Source organism: Hetaerina americana, unplaced genomic scaffold, assembly GCF_022747635.1.
Source record: "Hetaerina americana unplaced genomic scaffold, ioHetAmer1.1.p SCAF_9, whole genome shotgun sequence".
NCBI lineage: Eukaryota > Metazoa > Arthropoda > Insecta > Odonata > Calopterygidae > Hetaerina > Hetaerina americana.
Genome location: NW_027287538.1, coordinates 31905942 through 31929917, shown reverse-complemented (window position 1 = coordinate 31929917; position 23976 = coordinate 31905942). Strand labels below are relative to the sequence as shown.

Here is a 23976-nt window from a genome sequence, read left to right as displayed (position 1 = left end):
TAAGCGTCCCGCATTCCCTTTTCCGTGAGCAGCATTGGCGGCGCACCACAAAAGAGTTTGCTACGCGCCCCGCTTTGCGAGCGAAGCGCACGTGTTGTGCATTTTTCCCTCCTCGAAAAAATCAAACGCTATGTTAAAGAATCTCGTTTCCGGCGGGGGAGGGGGTGGGGGGAGAACGAAGGGCTGGCTGAGAGAAAGAGAAGGGATGGGAGGACGAGAAATGAATGAGAGTGCATGAAAAGACCAGAAAACGGGAGGAAGGGCGAAAACGGCCTGGGAGCATCTATGCGAAGAGGGTTTTGGAGGATGGTTTGGCGTTCGGAATGGACGGAGTGCGGGCAATTGGGTTGTGCGGGAGGGATGTCGTGGGAAAGATATCCGGATTTGCGCATCGAAAGTGGAGGAAAAAGGGAAATCCAAGCGTTTGTATCTGGCGAAAGAGGTAGGCAAATTTGAGAGAAAGAAGGCTTGAAAAGGGACGGGAGCGGTGAAAGGAATGAAAGTCGTAGCGGGGGAATGGAGCAAGGAGGAGCGACGGAAAAAAGGCATATTCGGAGGGGCACGGGACGACAATGGGGAGCGAAATGACTTGAGTCCCCCGACCAAAAAAAAAGAAAAGAGACCCCGAAGCAAGTTATTTTAAATTCGGAAGAACAACGGGACGGCGGAGTAAATAAAAGGGTCCCTTTGACAAATTCCAAAGAAACTGCGGGAGATGCCGCAACAGTAACTTTTTAACGGAGTCATCCGCTAATGTGCATTTTAATGCAACAATTTCAGAGCGTAAAAATCATTCGCCTTGACTGGGACTCGAACCCAGATCCCTCAATATCCGGTCGAGTGCTTTAGCCACTTAAGCTACCGAGGCGTCCTCTTAAACTCTGAAAACGAATGCATGTGACATTGTATGTACGGTATTTCGTCATAACATCTAGTTCCTTTAAAAGCCCCAAAATTTCAGAGTTTAAGAGGACGCCTCGGTAGCTTAAGTGGCTAAAGCACTCGACCGGATATTGAGGGATCTGGGTTCGAATCCCAGTCAAGGCGAATGATTTTTACGCTCTGAAATTGTTGCATTAAAAGGGTCCCTTTTCTATCCCGGGCTCTCTGGGATCCGAGGAGCGGGCCTTTTGCAACTAAAGTGTGCCATGAGTAAGAAACAGAATACAACTCTCATAGAAACAATTTCGAGTTTTTCGCATTCGACCCATTTCTAGATAAGAGGTTCAAAACGAGATAATACGACAAATGAACGTTAATGTAAATACGTGAAAGAGCGACAAAATTTATCGTATCTCGTCAATTACGTTAAAGCAGATCTTATGAAATTGAATGGGTTTACTTATAACTCAGCGATAGGGGAGTCGAACACGCAGAATTCTCTTCTCTTTCTCGATTCATGGAGGACTTCTCTTGATGAACACAGTGATTATCATAAGACAAGAATTCTGCGCCTCACTTTTACCGAATAGTATTTCAAATGTGTCAAAGATTGCAGATATATCCATATGTATAATTTCTTTATAGAACAGCTGACTGAACAAGATATTTTAAACAATTCATATAGATTCAAAGACACGAGTGATGCCGCGCCGGTGGACGCCTCGGTAGCTTTACTGGCTTAATCACTCCGGCGGACATCGATATATCCGGGTTCGAATCCCTATTAAGGCGAATGCTGTTTACACTTTGAAATTTTTGTATTGTATTCATATAAAAAAAGTTTAAACTAAGTACTTCATCCTGAAAATCAATATTATTGACACGCTGGTGCTTGATAAGGCTTCCACAACTTTTATTTTAAAATTATGATTATAAAAATATTTTATAACATAATCATAAATATTACTTTAAAGTCTACAGCTTACAAAAAGATAAGAAAATATGAGGTGGTATGTATATAATACTGAGTTTTTCAAACGAATTCAAATCACGCTTGCTGTATAACTGTTGCTATAATATTATTCCAGGGCACCACTTTCAAAGATTTGGAGTGAATTGCTTCCACTAGGAAAGTGGTGGTGTAATAATTCTTTGCCCTATTAAAATCTGCATCATTTCACATCACCATAACCTTTCGAATAACAAACGAATCTCATCAATCACTGGTAGATGAGGAAAACATTCAGCATATTTTACTTTACTAGGGAAAGGGGCAGTGACCCCAAGGGTCACTCGAGGTTAATCCATCCTTTTGGTCACCTCACATGCACATTAGGGACCGTTTACACAATGAGTAACGACAGACATATATGGGGTTAAAAACGTGAAAGGCCAATAATGATGTGAACGACCTGAAAACATGAGCATTAACAGGCAGCAGATACACTTAGAGGAAAAAATACTGCAGTGTACCCAAACCACTCTCACAGTATCTCGTCTGGAAGCAAGTCACGTTGTTTGGAAAAAAAAGGCTGAGCACGTTGGGTGAAAGTTCTGCGTCTCACATTCTTGACCATTTGCATAGTAATCTAAACAAAGGGAAGACTCTTGTAACACTACAATTGTAGCATGCGTACAGATTAATATGTTATAAAAAGGAATCTCGAGTTTTTGCAAAATTTACTGCTCATTAATACTGGAGACTGGATTGTTTTCGTGCTTCTCAAGCGCATTCTTTTTGTTCCACCTTTTTGGTCGCCAACGAATAATGGCATCGCAATCCCAGAAAAAAGCCTTGCAAGTCTGGCACTCATAAATGCTGAAGTCCAAATTTCGCCCAACTCGGTGCCTTCCTCCGCGGTTGAAGCATTTGAGTGGGATGGAGTAATTTACATCGGTGGAAGAGGCCTTCCAAAATAATATAGAGAGGTAAAATGAATGATGATTCCGGGTACTTACGAATTTTTACTTGTTGATTTTTAAAATTATTGAAAGATTAAGTGTGGATCGTGGTTTTGTACTACCAGGGAATGATGGCCGCTAAGGCAACATCACGCTTAGTAGGTTTTGAGGCTTCTAAAATATGCGTTGAGACGGATGAAAAAATGTTAAATGGGCGGATAGGAAAACAAACGAGGATTGTACTAGGCATGTTATGAAAAGAGAGAGAATTATTGTATCCAAATTGAAAAGAGGCAGGAAAGAGGAGTTCACGGAATTTTAATAGGTGATGGAATGCTGAAAATGTGATAGAAGGAAGGACGTTAGGCAAGCAAAGCGAGGTGAGGAAAAAGATAGGCCTGTTGGATGGAATCAAGGTAGGTAAAATAGATTCGGAATTGAAAAAGGGTTCATTGTAGTTTGGATCGCAAGGTTATGTCCTACTGTGATAGGATTACGAATGGAGCGGCGTTCACTCCGTTTCCAACTAGACTTAAACGATAGACTACATAATAATATTAGTAATAAGAAAAATAATGTCTGTCATAATGTTTTCTTTCGCCAAATCCGCGTCCAACTGGACAGGACATTCAAGCCCCTACAAGTCAAAGACTAACGCGAGATAAAGTCACGAATCAGCTGAGATAACTTCCGAGGACAATGGGTCAGCGGAATTCGTTGATAAATCTCCCTGTGGCGCATGCGTCACGCATTGGCCAGGGTCGAGATACGGGGGAAAGTGAAAAATAGTGCGAGCGGCCGACGCTGCGGATGGATAAGGGCTGGTGGTCGGGAAGGGGGACGGGAGGGAGGAATGGAAACTGCGGGGAGAGGTAAAGGGATGTGGAGGCAGCAATAAGGGAATGGGGACGGAGAAGGGACAGCGCGAGTGATAGGTGGAACAGCCCGGGACGCAGCGTAATACGTTATCCCATGGCATCGCCGAGATTGGACAGAAAACAAAAGACGGCGAGCCAAGGAGAAAGGAGGGACGGGTGGATGAGGATGGGGCGGGCAAATGTGGAGGGCAGGTCTGGAAGGAACAGGAGATAAGGGAGGGAGGGAGAGAGAGAGAGAGGGAGAGAGAAAGTGGGGGACTGAAGCGCCATCATTTCGGGGCGAGGCAGTTTTGAGAAACTCAATCCCGGGGCTTGGCGGAGATGTGGAAATAGAGACGGGCGCCGAGTGAACAATATAGAGGGCGGGGATGGGTAGGGCGGGGGAGGGGTGGAAGGAAGGCTGGAGCGAGTTGAGCTTAAAAGAGTACGGTCGGGGTGTGAGTGAAACTGCAAAATGAAGGGGGGGGGGAGTGGGAAAGGTTGTTCGTTGAGGGTGCCGAGGAGTTCACAGGCGGTTGGCGAGCAGCACTCAGGAGCGAAAAACACGGAGAAAGGGAAAACTGAAGGCTTTGGGTTTCGTACTAATTGGGTAGAGGCCTGGCGGCCTTATTGCTATTACACCTTTCGAGTCAGTTGACCGAACTCTCACCTCCATAGTACTCCGAAAGGTTCTCTACCAAGCGTTATCTGTGACACTATCACGGCAACAAATTCATCTGAGTAACTTCAGATCCACCGGAAGGCTTCTAGAGATAGAACAAATAATGAAAATGATCATGACATTGCACATCCAAAAAAAGATCCCTAGGTGGCTTCCTTATTCCTATCTGATTGTTCCTCACTGGCAAAATACTGTTTTTTACGAATTACAAGGTTTAGGAATTGAAACTGCGTGGCTGATAAAACATTGGGCCTAAAAGCTAAAAGCTTGGATATGTTTGTCTGTTTCTTAGGGTTACAAGAGGTTTTGATAGCCTAGCGTTCCAAAATATGCCCAGGGGATATCTACCAAAGACTCAAAGCACAACAAACAAGTTGGAGTACTATGAAAATCTAATAATATTTACTAATATGCATATGTTTTTAATTATAATATAGATATATTTTAATGCATCATTGTAATTTAGATTCCGCAACCAACAACTTATTTTCCGGGTTAAAGGCCATAAGTGGCATGTCTCCGGCGTCAATGCTAGAAGTATCCCTAAAAATTCAGTTCAATTTACGACTCCGTATTTATCAATGCACTGTCAATTAACATATGATTAATTAAATTTAATTTCCATTAAGATTAATTCTCCCTCTATATTTTCATATTAAAATAATCATTTCCGTTTATCACAAAAAAGTCAATAATTTACGTGCATTTTAATTCTTACATGGAATACAGGGTAGTGTGAATATTAGCAAACCAGCCACAGCCGGTTTCGTGAGCACAATAATTCCAAGTCCATTTCATAATTTAATAAAACTTATTCGGCAATTCACTGTTAGAATTTAAACTGAAAAAATAACAGTGAGGTATTTCTTGAGAACGCGGCACTCCTGGAAACAATTTAGGTCATTCAAGAATTTCACAGATTTGCAATTAAAACAATCTGACATCACCATCTTAAGAATCTCACGGTGATGGATGATTGCGTCTGGCCTGTTATAAAGGAAGGCGTCTGGGAGACGAGAAGGTTCCCAAGATATAATTTCTGGGAGGAACGCCGATGGATAGGAAGGGATGAGGCGGGAGGAGATTACGGGAACGAGGTAGAGGGTTGAGAGTTAAGGAGTGCGGCAGGTTGAAGGGAAAGGCGAGGGTAGGACACGAGGTGGGAAGGGGCGTGGGCGGGATGGACGGCGACGGCATGGAGAAGGGAAGTGGCGAGGAATTTTCCCCTGAACTCAAGACGTGTGACAGCGAGTTTTAACATGGGGCAGAGGGCTTTCAAGATGGAGGGGAGGCCTGAAGGAAGGAAGGGATGCCTAGAGAAAGAGGAATGAAAGGGCTCGTAATGAACGAGGTCCAAGGACGACGAGGAGGGCAAAGTAATTGGAGAAAATCACGCCAGGGATTTCCATGTATTATACGAGAATACAATTATCGAGATTCGAGAGGAAACTTTCCCCCCACCGGGTTAAAGATCTCGGTATTTTGTTGTAATTAGACCGTTTTACTACAGCGTCTTTCGTTTATCTCAGCGAAACGGATGGATCGGGAGCGAATGGATTACCGATGAATATTCTACTGAGGAATTTTCAACAACCTATGGATTCACCTGAGACAGATCCACAGCAAATGCATAGATGGAGATACGTCATTTAACGAGTTCTCATACCGTCGCCTACTAAGGTAGAATAGGAATAATATATAACTAGGATATCAATGCCTTAACATAGGAAATTTGCCTACATTATCGCAACAAATGGTTCTTCAAAAGGAAATGGACTTGGTGCTACATTCATGGGACGTTTTGCTGTATTTTACTCGTTTACTGTAAACCACTAGATAGAAGCGATTGCAAGCTGAGTGGAAAGAAATAGGAGAGGGATATGAAAATGGATTTAAATAGAGTAATTTGAATATATCGCTATTTACGGGCTCAAGAAAAAAGTAATCCGTGTGATTAATTATTTTATCTATACCTACGAACATAAGCTAGTGATTAGTTAACTAAGCACTAGTTATTTAGTAATGAGTGACAAAGTAACTTCCTGCACGTCTAAATGCATTAAAATACATTTGAAATTTGAAACAGTTCGCTCTTTTTCAAATAGGTAATATTTTCAAAGAAACGTATTGTTCTTTTTCAGGTCCCAGATCTTCCTGGGAAATCATAGCCGGCAGAGGAAAAGGAACTGACCCCCTTACCATGTTTGTGAATTTCACGCGCCGTCGGGCTTAGTACTGGGTGAACTCTACCATCACCTACCACACAACCCTTCGGGTTGATTAAGTAATCTACAAGTTAAGGCAGGATTGGGATGGGCACAGCTACCAAAACATTTTCTCGAAACAAAACAGAATATAGCATCCTACTCTACAACAAGTCTATCTCCATCTCTGTGTACTTCCTTCCTCCCTTCATCCCGTCCATCATCCCTATCCTATTCCTTGCTTTCTCAGCGTCATCCCCTCTATTACAGTCTTCAACATCCCACTGCCGATCGATATGCCTCTCATCCATTTATGTCTCCCAACAATCCCCTCCCCTCCTTCACCATATCTAGTACTTCCTCATTTCTTTTCATTTCGGTCCATTTTACCCTCCCGTAGGCCCGTAGAGGCCCGTAGTTTTCAAGACTCATATTCTCTATAGCGTCTATCATATAAATCTTGGGATTGTTAATTGAGTTGGTTTCCGGTTGCTATCCTCAATAGTATAGTAGTATTTTTAAAGTGACAGCATCACTCAATGGCCGTCCCACTGGGGTCAGAGGCCTATGCTGCTGCCTCTCTGAGGAACTATACATACATATCGTGTATTTCATATATATATATATATATATATATATACGAGGGTCATCCGGAAAGTAGTACCCGTTCGTGCCGCATGAAGTGCTGACGACGCGAGTAGCCGCTGGACGAGGTCAGATAGCTTCAGTGGCTTGTCTGCCTTCTCTGAGCCAAGTTGCGTGACGCTAGCATTGCCTGTGTTGTTTCTGTGATTGTTTACAATGTTTAAAAAAATTGAGAACGCCGCCAGTTGTGAAGTGAGGGCAGTGATTAAATTCCTCAATGCAAGAAACGTTCGCCCATGTGATATTCATCGCCAATTAAAGGAGGTGTATGGAGACAATGTAATGGACGAGTCGTCTGTTCGGCGGTGGTGTCGCAACTTCAACATGGGGAGGGGGAACACACACGACGATGAGCGTTCGGAGAGACCGTCTGTCATTACAGACCAACTGGTGAGCTCAGTTGACGAATTCGTGAGGAACGATCGGCGCGTCACAATTGATGACATCTGTGAGCATTTTCCCAATGTTTCTCGAACAATTGTTCATGAAATTGTTAAACACCATCTGCATTATGCAAAAATTTGTGCAAGATGGGTCCCTCGCGTATCTCAATGAGCTGGCGGCGAAGGACTATGCAGCAGGAATACAGAAACTTGTCACACGTTATGACAAATGCCTTAATTTGCTTGGAGATTATGTTGAGAAGTAGTTTAAATATCCTCTTTCAAATAAAATTTTTTATGTTTGTTAATATTTACTTTTGTGTCTTTATTTCACGAACGGGTACTACTTTCCGGATGACCCTCGTATATACACACACACACACACACACAAATTTTGATACACAAAATTGACTAAAATCGTGAATGGGTCCATTTGGTACTCAAAACAATTTCAACTTAACGAACAGGGAATTCTCGTTTATACCATGCACGAGAGCATTAAAAAATTTAAAAATTGATCTTTCAACTTTTTATTTTGTTACATTGCGGATAACGTTGAATAATGATTGCATTATTATATGTCCCATGCTTAAAAATTATGGTGGGTCTGAAGGTTTTAAAGTATGCTTGCTTTAAAAGAAAATACGTCCTATAGAACACCTTCTGCTACTATAAGTATAGGAAGGATGAGATTTTTGACTCGTTTAATTCATATCTTACTAATGCATAATATGTTTTCTAATTTTGTCAAATGAAAGGCACTGATAAACGTCAATCCTCCAGAAATTATTTAAATAATTGGATCCATTGTACTTGGTTTTAAGACTATTGAATATATCCCTTTGTTTTCTATGAAAATTCGGTCGATATAACATCCATTCAATTAATTCTGCATACGTTAAATATTGACCCGCAACCCCTTAGAAATATAGAGAGATACTCATGAACGTAAATGCTATCCTGAGGACCACCAAAGAGACAAAAGTGGTGTTGACTAAACTACGAATAGCTAAATTGTCCATATTTAAAATAATAGAAGTAACTTGGTATTCCCACTCGAGCTATTAAACAACGACCTAGGTTTCGACATTGGGCGTCATCATCAGGTAGTATCCAGTTAAGTCTTAAAGAATACCCCAGTTACTTCTTTCATTTCAAAAATGCTTCGTAAATTTGGTAACATAATGACTGAGTAAATTAATTTTCCCCATAACCATGAGTTTTAAATTGAAGTTTAGAAGCAAATAAGATATTTTCGATTAGCATCATTGGTATCTCGAATATTATCTAATTGTGACTGTGAATTATGAATGAAAAAAATCCTTGCATTCGTTTTGTACAATCAAATCCCTATCTCCGAATTTGTCATTGTCGTTCTCACCTTTGCAGAGCGGGACTAAAATTATTTGAATTCTTACAGCCAAATAATTGTACAAAGTAACGTTGCGTATACTTTACATTCAAGTAACGAATTCCTCAAGTTTTATTTCCAGTGATACCATGAGATCTATTAAATGAGCGAGGGGAATCATTTCAGGTGTAACTATACGGAAGTGACATAATATTGGGTATTCGAAATGGTAGTTTTATTTGCAAGTGATGGTAACGTAGCGCAAAGAAATCTAAAAAATTTTCTTTTTTTGGAAATATAATTAAGGTTTTGGAAGGATGGAGTAATTGGAGGGTAAGTAATCGTATGAACACTTTAAATGACCAATTTACAGTAAGTACAAATTGAAGTTTTGGAAGGGGCAAAATGTAGGTAGGGAAAGATTTGATACTTCGTTCTTCGTACATAATTATTTTACGTGGCCAATTGTAAAAAAATATTTGCAACATTTTATCAATATTCTAGTTATGTACAATGCTCTACTTACTATAGTTTTGACTTAATAATTCATTTCAATTTTTCCAGAGAATATCTGAGATTGGGGATTTTGGAAACTCACTGGACATCAGGAGGTAAAATTTTCATTTTCTTCTTGTGCTTCTCGATTTTCTTGGCAGAATTAATGGCTTCCATAAAAGTGCATTATTATATTTTCCATCTTTTTCTTAGCTGAAATACTAAACTGTATTTATGAATGTAGTCTTTCCCAGGAAATCAGTTATAAAATGCAATAAATATCAAAACGATATGAGTAGTCTACTTTCAATTGCGTTAGAGCGCCAGCATACGAGTTCGTTAAGCTCGTAACTTCGAGAGCGTACAATTTACAATAGTTGTACACTGTGTTCATTCTCTTGACACAAAAAGCGATACATTGGTGAAAAAATGATCAGCAAAGGATTCTGAAAGATGTTAACGCACACAAACCTATGTTCCATGCAACTTGTTACAAAAGCTGTGCATTCAAAGTCTACTCTGCGCGTCTCCTTCATCAAGATCTAATCACGCAATTGACATATTAGTTGGGAAATTTCCGAATCAATACATCAATATGCTTGCAAAATGCCAAATTGTGAGACCAGTTACAGTACCTCCGGTGCTCTTCCAAATGAAAAGATAAAACGAGTGTGATTCCGTGAATAGTATTCCTTAGGTGCTTAGGAGTACGCTTCCATGATATCGCTAGTGTTCCGTGTTCCCGCCGATATCGCACACTTCCCGGGAATCCCACCCCGGGGATGCGACACTTATTGATGGAGGAGGTGGAGAAGAAGGCTAGAAGGGTGGACAATGAAAACTGTGCCAATATCCCATCTGACCCGTGCCCACCTTCTCTTATCCCCACAGTACTTTAGTTTATCTTTATTATCCACTCGTATCTCGTCCATTTCTATTCGATTTGCTCCGGAGGATCCCAGATAAGGAAAACGTGGGCACGTACCGAGCGTTGCAGCGGCGTAAAGAAACGACCGGAATACGGAGATGCCGGCGATACAAAATAGGGGCAACAAATATGTCGAAGGGATGTCGAGAAGTGGATTATTTGGGTGGTGGTGTGATTAAAATGAGTGGGCGGGGCGAATTAACAGCACGGAATGGAATCGAGGATGGAATATCCACTCCAGGTAGAGAAGAAAATATCATAAAATGAATTACCACCAATTGCCAATGTGAAGCAGATGGTACCTGATTTAATGACGGAACGTTACAGATATAGTTGGAAAAATACATTCTGGGATTTCCGCATCAACTGTATACCCGCTGGCTCCGTACATGTATTCAAGAAGATAAGGGAGGACGGCCGCGAGAGTGGATATTAAAACCTTCCATGCATAGCATAAAAGAATGGTGATAACATTTATAAAATGTGTATGAATTGCAAATAAATGTATTACATTAAAATTTGATTGCAACAATAAAAAGTAATATGAAACGGAAATGGAGCGTCTGAAAAATTTTTGAAGAAATATCGGACTCAAACTCGAAATATATTTCACGTGACCTCTCTATGCAACTAGTATCATTTTTTAAGTCACGTTTCGATATACGCGAAATACATCAAATGTCTACCAATGAACACGGATGTTCGTGCACAAATTCCTCATAATTGTAATCAACATTTATTGACAACAAAATAAATGGTTGAATAAGTGAAAATGGTTCAGAAATTTTGACACCATTTCACCACCTAATACTGATTTTAAGATTTAGAATAATCCTTTATAAGAAACTTAATTTTGTCCACGGATATACATATTATATACTATTAGTAATAAAAAAAGTGAATAAGGAAAATCTCTAGATAAAATAATATTCGATAAAAGATAAACGCCATGTTAAGAGAGCTTAAGAAGTGTAACGATAACTGAGCGATATCTATGCAATTATCGATAATCGAAATTAAAATGTATATACCTGAAAAACTTTGAGCAGCGTAAGAAGGGATGGGGTTGTCCCTACGTCTAATTTAGATGCCCATAAAATTTGTGGGACATCTTCAAATCAACAGAGCCCAACAAATCTGCGGGCCCCGCTTTCTCCTCTCCACCCCTCTCCAGCCATCTTCCATCTGCCACCTTCATGACTGCCAGTTTTCAACCTGAGTCATTCCTTCGCCACTTGGAGTTTTTAAAATATCAGATACCGCCTCTCCTGTAACTTCTGTCCTACCTTCTATGCGGGTGAATGCACCACCACACTTTCCCTTCGTGTAATCATCGCTACTCTACTAAATCTCCCACCATAGCTTACTAAAACAGCCCTGCTCAGCCTGCTTCCCACGACCACTGCTTTGATAACCGCTCCTCTGTTTCGGTGATTAAAACCCCCCCTGAATCCGAAAGCAGTATGGATAGATAGATAGATAGATAGATAGATAGTGGTCTTTATTTGGGCGAAATTGAGACCAAATGGTCCTTTCTTCCATTTAACCCATCGTCGTATACATATTATATTAGGCATTAAACTTATAGTTACATTCATATGTACACATAAATACATATAGACAGACATCAATTCATTTAGCACAGATTTGCACATCGAAAAAAAAGTATATATATATATATATATATATAATACCTTGATCAAAAAGTTCCCGGAATAACCACCGTGTGGCGCTCCCATCGTTCCGATTTGAGTTCTGTTTTTTTTGTTAAATTGGTACATCTGTTGTTGATATTCCCTTTAAATCTTAGTGTCATAACTTGACATTTGCAAAAGTTACGTAGCCAAGAGTACATCTATCTCTGTGTGTGTTGGCGATTTTTTACAATTTCAGAAATGGATTTAAATTTGCAACAACGAACTTGTATTAAATTTTGCGTAAAAAACGGATTTAGTGGCGCACGGACGTTGGAAATGTTGGAAAAGTGTTTCGGCAACGATTCTCTAAAAAAAACGGTCGTTTACCAGTGGCACGAGCGGTTCAGAAGTGGTCGTGAGTCAATCGAAGATGATGAACGCAGTGGCAGACCATCGACATCGAAAGTCGGTGAAAAAATTGATAAAGTAAAAGAAATGTTGGTCAATAACCGCAAATTAACCATCAGAGAAATAGCGGAGGACTTGAACATTGCCTATGGATCCGCCCAAGACATTGTGGTTAATGATTTGGGTTTCCGTCGTGTAGCAGAGCCAAAAGACCTCAATTTCACGCAAAAAAGAGACCGTGTTGACGTCGCAAAAGACATGATTTGCGAGGCTGAATCCGATCCCACATTCATCAAAAGGATCATTACTGGAGACGAGACGTGGGTTTATGAGTACGACACGCAATCCAGACATCAGGCAAGTGAATGGCGTTCACCAAATGAGCCGAGACCAAAAAAACCACGTCGTTTTCAGTCAAAAAAGAAGGCAATGCTGACGGTTTTCATGGATTACAACGGTGTAGTGCATCATGAATTTTTGCCAGAAGGCCAGACAGTAAACAAAGAGTATTATTTGGGCGTTATGAGACGTTTGCGTGAAGCAATTCGCCGAAAGAGACCAGAAATGTGGGCAGAAAACTCGTGGACCACGTGCACCATGATAACGCACCGTCGCACAGTGCTATCATTATTCGTAATTTTTTGACGAAAAATGCAACAAATACCATCCAACAGCCACCGAATTCACCTGATTTGGCTCCCTGTGACTTCTTTCTGTTCAATCGAGTTAAAAAACCATTACGGGGAACGCGTTTTAGCAGCCGAGAGGAAGTAATGGAAAAATCGCAGGAAGCACTGATGGACATACCGAAAACCGAATATAAAAAATGTTTCGAGGATTGGATCAAGCGCTGGCATAAGTGTGTTGCAGTCGATGGGGATTACTTTGAAGGGGACAATATAGATTTAGATGAATAAACTTGTATTTTTAATTTTCTGAATAACTTCCGGGAAATTTTTGATCAAGGTAGTATACACGCACACATACACATACACACACACATACATACCTATATGCATACACATACCTACACATATACATACATATCCACACACACATACATATACACATACACACATAAACATACATACATACACATACATAAATACATTCATAATTACGCACATATACACCCATACATACATAAATATACATATATAAAGTAAGAATATACCTAGATATACTCGAATTAAATGACAGTGAAGATAGAGTACAATAAAATGAGGAAAGTCTAGGCAAAGAATGAGGTTTGTGGGAAAAGCTAGGGAGAGCGTGGCATTGCTCAACTAGTAAAAACCCACGCAGGAAAAAAGTATAAGGTGAGAACAAGCGAGATGGCTCATATCCGGGTGCTTCAATCATTCAAACCTCCTGGACTGAACTCAGGCCACTGAAAACATCAATAAATACCCATCCCTCACATCCCGTTGTACACTCCCCATTCGTCTCTTACTTCTCCCCCCTAACAGTTACCCTCTCCGCTCTTCCCCCGAGGACAGCATTTTGAAGAGTCCAGCCATACCGTCGTATTGTCCAATATGTACATGATTGTACTTTCTGTGTTTTTATGTATTTGGATAAGTTTTGCGTTAATTTCTTCTTTCACGGTTAAATACACCTCTTCCATTTCAGACATCAACATCACCTTTCTTGACACAGACATCTCACATCCAAAAACAAACTCACCACTTCAGTATATAGTATGGCAAAGCCACTAACCATCAGCAATATCTATACTTTACCAGCCGTCACCTCAAGGCCACTAACCATCATCAGCAACAACACTTTACCAGCTGCCAACCTTCTCACACCAAACGCTCTATTCCCAACTCTCTATTCGCGGATACAGGATTGGGCAACACCGCACCCACCCTCAATAAATACCTCCACAATCTACACCATGCACTCCACGAACGCGGTTACCCAGAAAAACTCCTAAAAAGAAAATACACCGCTCCTGCCGACCTCACACGTCAAACAATTACAACACCACATCTGACGCAGGACTCAACCTTTGAAACACCTATTTCCCCGGATCCCACAGACTAAAAACCTTTCTTAATTAACTGTTTCCTATTTTACATGACAATGACCCTACCTCATCCCTACTAATCAAATACCCCTCTCTCACATATAGGCAGACGACCCGCCAATCATGTTCATGTGTCTCGTATATACATACACCCTACATATATGTATACACACACTATGCTTTTACCAGTACAACTTTAAGATTCAGTTTTGCCTCTCATTTAGTTATGAACCGTTAAAATAGATAATAGGAATAGTAGGAATTCATTGAATAGTAATACTTACTTCACCTAGCTTATAGTGGCATCGTACGAAGCCAAGCGTGTGGCAACGAACTCCTTTGAATATTGTGTCATGAAAATTTGAGTGTAGAATGAAAAAATATTTAATGCAGCATATTGGTGGCATGGGGAAATAAACAGAAATGCCTTTCGCAAGCACTAAATGTGGGGCCAATAATATCCAGGAAATATGCCTAGAGCACATTTTATCCATATTTTCCCTCTGCAGGCGCGGAATTCCTTCGGCAGATGCATACGGTGAAAAATATCCAGGCGCATTCTTTCTTTGTTAAACCAAGAACAGAATCTCTGCTTTGAGCTCATCGAAATAAGTTTAGTTACAAAATACAAATGCAGTGGTGAGAAAATCAAAACGAGCAGAAGAGAGAAAATGCTAGATGATGGTAATAGGCATGGTGGAGATAAAATGGGGAAGAAGGCAGAAAATTGTGTAGAAATACATGTAAGAAGCATATCTTAAGAAAGCAGAGCACTTTGGGAGTCGGAAGAAGGCAAAAAAATGAGGACGCAGTGCAGTGGATATCTAGTTTTCATTCGAATATGTTAAAAAATTGATTTTAATGCTGCCATATCGACCACTTCCACCTGCTTCAGCTACGCGACCAAGAAAACATCTCCCTGTGGAATATTTTCTACGAAAATTTATTGTACATGCATGAAGATTCATTTAAAGCCTCTTCGAAATGCAAAAATACTCCCGAGTCTCCACAAATGTGAAGCCTCTATGTTTCGAAGCGAGTTTTCTTTCCTATCCATAGGCCACATCTAGTACATAATGGTGCAGTATACGTTCTTCGAGGAGGCTTTTGGGGATCTTTAGGGGCAGAATTATCATTTTTAAAGCTAAGGAGAGTAAAATTTAAGGTCAGTATTCTTGTCCCACGCTGATATGGTTCTGTTTAAAGAACGCAAACGGCAGTGGCCATAAAATGACAACAAAACTGAAATACGACCCAACTGGGCCTTTGGGAACTTTTAATCATACCTTAGAAGCTATATAAAATGGCATAGTTATCATATATTGAATTTAATTCGACCATGAGAATAATTTTTACCGAGCAGGTTGTTCATTTCAAATTATACCATTTTATACTTTAATGATCTTATGTTTTTGTACGCAGATATGTTTGCCTTGTGTCGGGTTGTATTTTGTTAGAAGGGATTGCGAAATGTATCTTATTCACTCTGTCCGACGAAAACAACTATCTTAAGCAGTTCGTCTACGTAATGGCATAGAATGTGTATGCATATGTGTATATCTATGTGTACATACACACTCATATATACTCGTGTGTGTATGCATATATATATATATATATACACACACACACATATACATATATATGTGTGTAGACCGTATATTTATATATATATATATATATATATATATATATATATATATATATATATATATATATATATACACATATACATATATATGTGTGTAGACCGTTAATATATATATATATATACTATATATATATATATATATATATATATATATATATATATATATATATATATATATATGTACATAAGTCAAATAAACCCAACAATAATGTCGCATTATAAAATAAAATGAACACCTTTCCGATTGAAAATATATTTGGATCTGGACCCTTAAATGTTTATTTTTTGCACTGAAATCCAAATTTTAGCTCTCCAATTTCCCTAACATTGGTTCTGAAACGTACGTATGAAATAATGCAACGATTTAAATAACAAAGCCGTTTCCATCATTTTTACTTAAGCACACCTGATATCGTTTGTACGTTAGCCACTGTGAGACAAAATGCCTACTTAGTCAGAAGTTTGGACCATATTTGCAAAGACTACGTATTAATTAATTGTTTAAAACATGCTCTTGAATGGTCAACAGAAAGCAATTTTGCGAGCATAGTGGTTTTCCTAGAAAGTTATAATAGTGACCTCTAAATATATCATTGTTTTCGAGTTCCCAGAGGTGAGCAGTTGCTCCAAGTCGGTGTTTTACAATTAAATGCCGCCACAATTCTAACTTTGCTAGGCACAGCGAGCCACTAAATGGTACTTGATGCTTTCTATTCGCCGGTTCCACTGAAATTTCATTCCGGTCTCAAGGGGCTATTTTTAGGTAGCACACGAGATCTAAGTTCCCTTTGGTCCACCATTTGGAAGCCAAGAAGATCCAAGGTTGGAAATTATGCCTTCCCGCAATTCCATTTAAGGTCGGGACCACGTGTTTGCGGACCTTCGGACCGTCGTCGTCCCGAAGCGAGCACTCGAGTCTCCCTCGACAAACAAAAGCTGGCGGAGAAGTCGGCGACTCAGTGAGAGTTCAAGGGATTAGGTCGGTCGCTTGGTCTCCTCCATACGCGCGCTCTTTAACAACTTGCAAGATGATTTTTTGAGTAGGTCACTAAGCAAAGAATTGAGCGTAAGATGCCTGCACTCCTTGAATACGAGCACTCATCCCATCCCCAGCATTCGCTGATAGACCAAATTACAGAGTGAAAAAAACGTCGAGTTTAACTTCGAAAAATACAGGAATAACCACTACAACTTATTCTGAGGCTAATATTTGCCTCATCCATCATGTATAAAACTGTAACCGATTAACTTTTACTAGTATTTATTATTTACAAGAGCTGCTTCACTTGTATGAATAACTTGAGTATCATAAATAATTGAACAAATTGCTTTTGAAAAAGCTGTTACATCCATTTAGCCTGATCCTTATATTAGTAAAAACCAATCATTATTTAGTTCTTTGATTATAATTTGGCTATTCACATCTACAAATACATACGCTAGCTTTGAAATTATTTAATTAAATAAAATCATAAGTAATTCAGGGAATGGTTGAATATTCATCGAAATGGTTTTTCCACAAAACAACGCAAGGGCAACGGAAACAAATGGTTCATTGTGTGCATTATAAATATTTTTAAACGATGTTCTGAAAAAAATTGGTCGTTATATCCTAGAGATCACTAAGTTTTACGATAAATTTTGAATCTTGGCCATTGATTAATAGTTGAAAGAACTATGGATGCAACACGTGGACACTTCAGAAGATTGCAATTTAATGACAGCATTTTTTCTCTGATAAAATCGAGTATGAATTGCAAAATATAACCAAAAAAACAGAAAGGATCAATAAAGCCCAAAGGAATTTTTTTCAGGAATTCAAATTATGCTTTATGCCAAAACAAATGGGTAGCAAATTACTTGCTGTAAATATTTTCCCCTTTAAAAATTGAGGAAATTCCTATATTAGGAAAGCCAAATTCCCGTAGTTAACTTCAAAATGGAAATTTTTCAGTGTTTGAATTAGATTTTATGCTATGAAAATCTCTTATAAAAAAACAGTCTCATCATAAAATTCATATTTTATGAAGTCGAGTAATAGGTACCTAACACCCAGTTTGCCATATTTTTCGTACTGTATCATGTCTCTTACAAAGTCTGTCGGTAGCATATATTTAACTATGTAATATTCCTTTGTTTATATATTCCCTCATTCAATGTAAACGTAATACAATACGAGGGTAGTCTGAAAATTTTCTGACCTAACAAAGGTAAAAGACATTTTTCCTGAAATTTTCGAGGTCGGAAACTTTTCAGACCACCCTTGTATGCCACGTTTAATGCTTACAGGAGAAAGTTTTGTTGTTGAAAAGTATAAGTTGGGCATATTCGAGATGAGAAATAATCAACGTCTTGAGAACCTATCGTTATCCATAACTCATGGCATTTTTTCAAATGATCAATGGAAAGATTTTAAGAACATGACAGTTTTTGATAAACAGGAAAGTATGGAAATCTTTTGTAGGTGTTTTAACAAAAAAAAGTCATTTTTAAATGAATGAGAACTAAAAAAGTACTTATAATTATTCTTCGGTATCGATTATCTTTATCTCAAGGAGGACTCAATGTTTGTTAATGACTCACAAAGATCGAGTCAATAAAATATACTTCGACCTTTCATGCTCCATAAAATTTAAAATGGAAAGAAAAGAGTTACCGCGACGTATCGGTAGACTTGGAAAATAAAGGGAATGCCTGAAAGTGAAAGGAACTCTTGAGAATGGGAATGCTAAGACTAAGTAATGATTTTATGATGTAGGGGAAACGCGGGTGGACTATGAAGTGACAGATAATGCGGCTACTAAGGGAAATCCATCGTTAGAATACTTATTTCCGTCGCGCACCGCGGGAACCTTGCGCACAAAGGGGATTGGTGTAAAATACTTCAAAGCTCGGCCGACAGAGTGTGCATAGGGAGGCCAGAGGGTGAGGTGGGTGCGCAGAGGTAAAAGGGGTGAGAGGAACGCAGTAGCACCCAAGGGACACAACCAGATGAATCTTTCAGCAGGTAACAAAGATTGGGACGGCTTTCCATCGTGATTGAAATCTTCTTTCGAGGGGATAAACCCTTCATCTCAGCCCGCATTGCCTCCCATTGGATCCGCACACTCGTCTTCCAGATTCGCAAATTGGCTTACGCACGCGAAATACGCTGCAGGTCGAAGTCGCTCGTCATGATTAAACGGAACGCCACGAGGTGAGGATCAACGACCGCTGTTTGGTATTGGCCATGATGAAGAATGGTGCAACGCGAGGGAAATATCGTGTCTCTTCAGTATCGTTAAAATAAGGAATCGATTGGTCTAAAGCAAAGGCATAATCACATAAAATGAATCAAATTTGTTAATATAATTACCCTGATGAAGTGTTGCCAATATATAAATACATGCCTATCTTTGTATATATATATATATATATATATATATATATATATATATATATATATATATATATATATATATATATACACTCATATATACAGAAACAGATACAAGGAAAAGGGATAGGAACACATATAAAGGACGAACACAATAGAGGTTGAGAGTACAATAGAGGTCCCGGTTGAGGAAATGTTTTTACTCTTGTGATCCGTTCGATTCCGCCTTCCCCACCTCTATTGTGTTCGTCCTTTATATGTGTTCCTATCCCTTTTCCTTGTATCTGTTTCTGTATATATGAGTGTTTATTCGCCGTTTGGCGGGATTTCGTGTTTGAATGTATACATATATATATATATATATATATATATATATATATATATATATATATATATATGTGTGTGTGTGTGTGTGTGTGTTTGTGTGTGTATATATATGTATATATGCTATGTATTTATCAATCCATATGACAGTTCTGGTACCTATTAGTTTGGAACCAGAAAACAGGTGAGGAGACTAGTTCAACTTAAGAGAAAGCCTACTACGAAGAAAATATTTGGCCCAAGGAATATTAGGTCGAAGAATTAAAGCAATAAATACAAAAGGTAGTGAATTACGTGAATTAAGGCCATTTATGAATATGAGAGTTGGACTGTTAGAAATGCAGGCCATTGAACAATAGTAGCCTTTGAACTTGGCACTGAAGAAGGGTCCTGAAGATAAGTGGATTCATTTAGTGAGAAAAGTGATAGAAAGTTAGAAGAAAAGTATTAAATACGTGTATGAACATGACAAAAAAAGCACCTTGTAGGTAGAAATAACCTGGATATGTGAGGGACTTGTTAGAATGAAAAATATGGCACTAATGAAAGGAAGAACATGTAGAAGAAAGGAAAGGAAAAGGAAGGAAACAGAAGATTCAACGAGGAAGAGCAAATAATTCAAACACAAAGATTTTTGTTACGGAATGGATGACTTGTAATAAAGGATATGTAAGAGGAAGAGACAGATAATTTGAGGTGGAAGATTTGGAGGAGTCTGGTAAACTAATTTACGGATTACAAATCTGCGATTCAGACGCATAATTTGGGCACTATTTTACGAAAAATATTTAATTTACTCATGGGATTTATAAATATTTGACAATTAACTATCATATGGTTTAATTATAGATGGAAAAAATAGCCTTTATGATTATTTTATTAATAATATGCATATATTCCAATTATTCGTCACAGGAGACAAATTGCTCATGTTCTGCATCTCAAAATGAATTTTATAACCTAATTTTCTAATCCAATTCTGAAGCTATAGTTGAATCAAAGTATGTTTCTTGATTGAGTTACATCCATCAATCTGAGAAGATAGACATTGTGCTGAGGCGTGTTTTTTCACCAGGAATGAAACAATGCATATTTTTTAAGATATACCTGGGGTAACCGTTGCAGCTTGAAATACGAGCTCGTATATTCATAACAGGCGACATCAAAAGGCCTAATGTTCCTCGATAAAATGCATGGCCCTGCTCTGTATAAGGTCAATCACTAACACTAAAAATACTTCTTATTGCATGATTGATGCCTCTCATACATAAGGACATGGAGCTATGGGAGGTGTACAAGTGCATCTTCTGGGACGCCGGGGACAAATTGAAACTAATCACATATTATATTCATTTTTTTCTGCTAAAAAACTCTTGTAACCAATTTACTATATTTCCGTTTGAATGACATGATTTTGGGTTTTTTAAATCTTTTTTTGAAATTTGAAACAGAATTTAATAAAATACACTCCGCTGGTTTTTATCCTCTCGATTGTATGGCAACATGATTCACCGTTACTGCTCTAATGTTTTAGTGATCACACGATCCCTACTAGGGATGCTATTAGGAGAGCTTTTCAAGTTTAGCACACCATCCTTAGAATGGGAAGTTAAACTGTGGACACATTGGCGCCTCGCACCATCAAGAGTAGGATCTTTCATTGAGAGTAGACCAGAGAGTTGACATTGGGTGGCTCACTGTCCTACCCAGATTTCTACCCTTGCAAAAATTACTGCTACCAACTTACTCACCTATCACTATGGCAGGAATGACCTCACTTGTCGGTTTTTTCCTCTAATCAATACTGCTTCTATGAGAACCGAAACATGTTACGTGAAATACCATTCCCCTTCAATTTATTGCTCACATTGTGTTACATTACTCAAAATACGAATTCGAAGAAGGTTTTCTATCAGGAGAAACAACCACTAGCGTCACGCAGTGGTAGCATAGAAATACGGAGGCAATTTGTTGAAGGCAATACATGGCGTCTGCTTTTCCACGGACTTGAATGAGAACGGAAAGAGCAGGAGATAAAAAAAAATTAGAGGTGATGGAAATGTGGTCCTGCCGAAACGAAGCAAATAAAAATGGATGGAGAGAATAACAAATGAAGAAGAATTTCCAAGAGTGGGTTGAGAGAGAAGCCTATGGAGAACAGTCGCAAAAAGATGAGGAAAATTGATTGGACATATCTTAAGAAACGATAGATTACTGATCATCATAGCTAAAGAGTTTACATAGAGTGAGAATGACAATGAACGTCTAGGATAAAATTGAAGGAGCAAGAAATGGAAATTACAGAACAAGGGGCTATCAAAATTGAGGAGTTTTTTAGGGCATAGTTTGAATAACGAATACAAAACAATATTCAGATTCAAAAGTCAATGAGGAAGGCTTTGTATTTTATATTGACATTGATACAAATTAACTGCATTCAAATTCACTCCAAAAAACATGTTGTGTTTATATACTCTGTATGACAAATTCAGCTGACATAACCGCTTTAAAGGTGACCGTGGTGCATAATTAAAATAATTCAATTTTTTTACAGACCAGCATTTACACGCATATTAAAGACGAATAAAAATAAAAATTGGTAGAAGAAATATTTAAGTTATAATAAGTTAATTTTTCGTTGCGATGTATTCCTTCAGGGAAAGATTAATAAATTTTACCCATCACCTAAAATCCAAACCATTAACAAATATCGAATAATTTGAAAAAAAATATAGAAAACACATGCTCCAAAATCTCTGGCAATAACCTCTCAAAATGAACATAGGTTATTGTGGTTCTGCCGTACAATAAACGTTCAATACCCACTCAAATAATCAAAAGCAGCAACCGTTTGCTGGGCAAGACATACAATATTTGTTTCTTTTACAGGTAACAAGTAAAGGAAATCCTCTGGCAACCCTAGCTTAACCCTGTTCCATCCAAGCTCCATTTTCGAGCACCCACAGGCTTAGATCGCCAATTTTCTCTTCTTCCTGCCTTCACTTACCATATATATATATTCCATCTCGTTTAACAATTCTCGCTCATCGTTCTATCTCAGCTACTCCATATTTCGTTCCCTTTGTTTCCTTGTTCTGCAATATCTCTTTGACCTAACAGAGCCCTTTTGTGCCTGGATCAAGGAAACAAAAACATTCTTTCTAAAAGAAGACTTGGTACTCTAGGTAATCCCCCATTCACTACTCAAAGTTCCTTCCCTATTGTTTTTAATCCTCATAGGGTGAGAGAAAATCCAGCACGAAAGCTTTAATTAAAATTTTAGATATAGCGTTCACATGACGTGTGGCTGTCACTAAAAGTGTACGTTTTTTGATAGGGAAAATTGAAGGTTTGGGAATAAGTGATCCTAATGTTTAGATCTGTTAGTAAATTATTTCAAAATTTTGCAAACAAATCAGCTTAAAGCAAATGAATGACTTAAAGTTATTATTCTATCACGTCTTAATAATTTATAACAAATGTCTTATACAAATCTTATTGCCTCTATGCTTTCTAAAATAAATGATCAAAAAGTATTAAGTTATTGAACTACGTAATATTTACTTGTCTTATGGTCACAGGTTCAATTTAAGTGTTTCCTAATTACGAATCGGGTTTTTCTACCTTTTACTGCAGAGTGCCAATCTTTTAAGTATTTTCCAAATTTATGGAGGACGATACTGAAACATTACCGTCAAAGGAAGCTATAAGGTATCTGCGGTTGGTCATAAGCGGGCCTAGCATTTCCATAAACCCTCATATCAAGCTCGTGACGGCCGTAATAGATTCTTGTGGAAGAATGGGATTTCCTCATAAATTTACACGCCGGGCTATATGATCCCCGCGACAGTAATTTATGCGCAGAGTTCCTCGCGATTTTTCCGCTAATGGCGCCTACGCCTTTGGTTGTCTTTCATTCCACGGCCGAGCAAACACCACCACATGAGAAAATCTCTTCCGCGTGGGAGGAATGGGGAACCTTCAAAAATGAACGAAAACCACTCCCCTTTCAGCCTTTCACCCTCTCCAATTTCCGTTATTCCTAACGCGGGATGCACACCGTAAAAATGAATGCCATTTCTTACGCTTTCCTCTCCTTTCCCCGCTCTCCATTTCACTTTATTTTTTTTTATCCTCTCCTAGCTATATCACGTCAGATATCTACGGGATCCCATTTAGGCTACTCCTTTGTTGGGTTTTTTTCCCTTCCATTCTCTCG

At 38.7% G+C, this 23976-nt stretch overlaps 1 protein-coding gene across 1 annotated transcript in view; it reads right to left on the bottom strand.

The window, feature by feature from the left end:
• Nucleotides 1-23976, bottom strand: part of LOC139699043 (uncharacterized) — a 757338-nt gene that overhangs the window by 386510 nt on the left and 346852 nt on the right. The gene's annotated exons all lie outside the window — the stretch shown is intronic.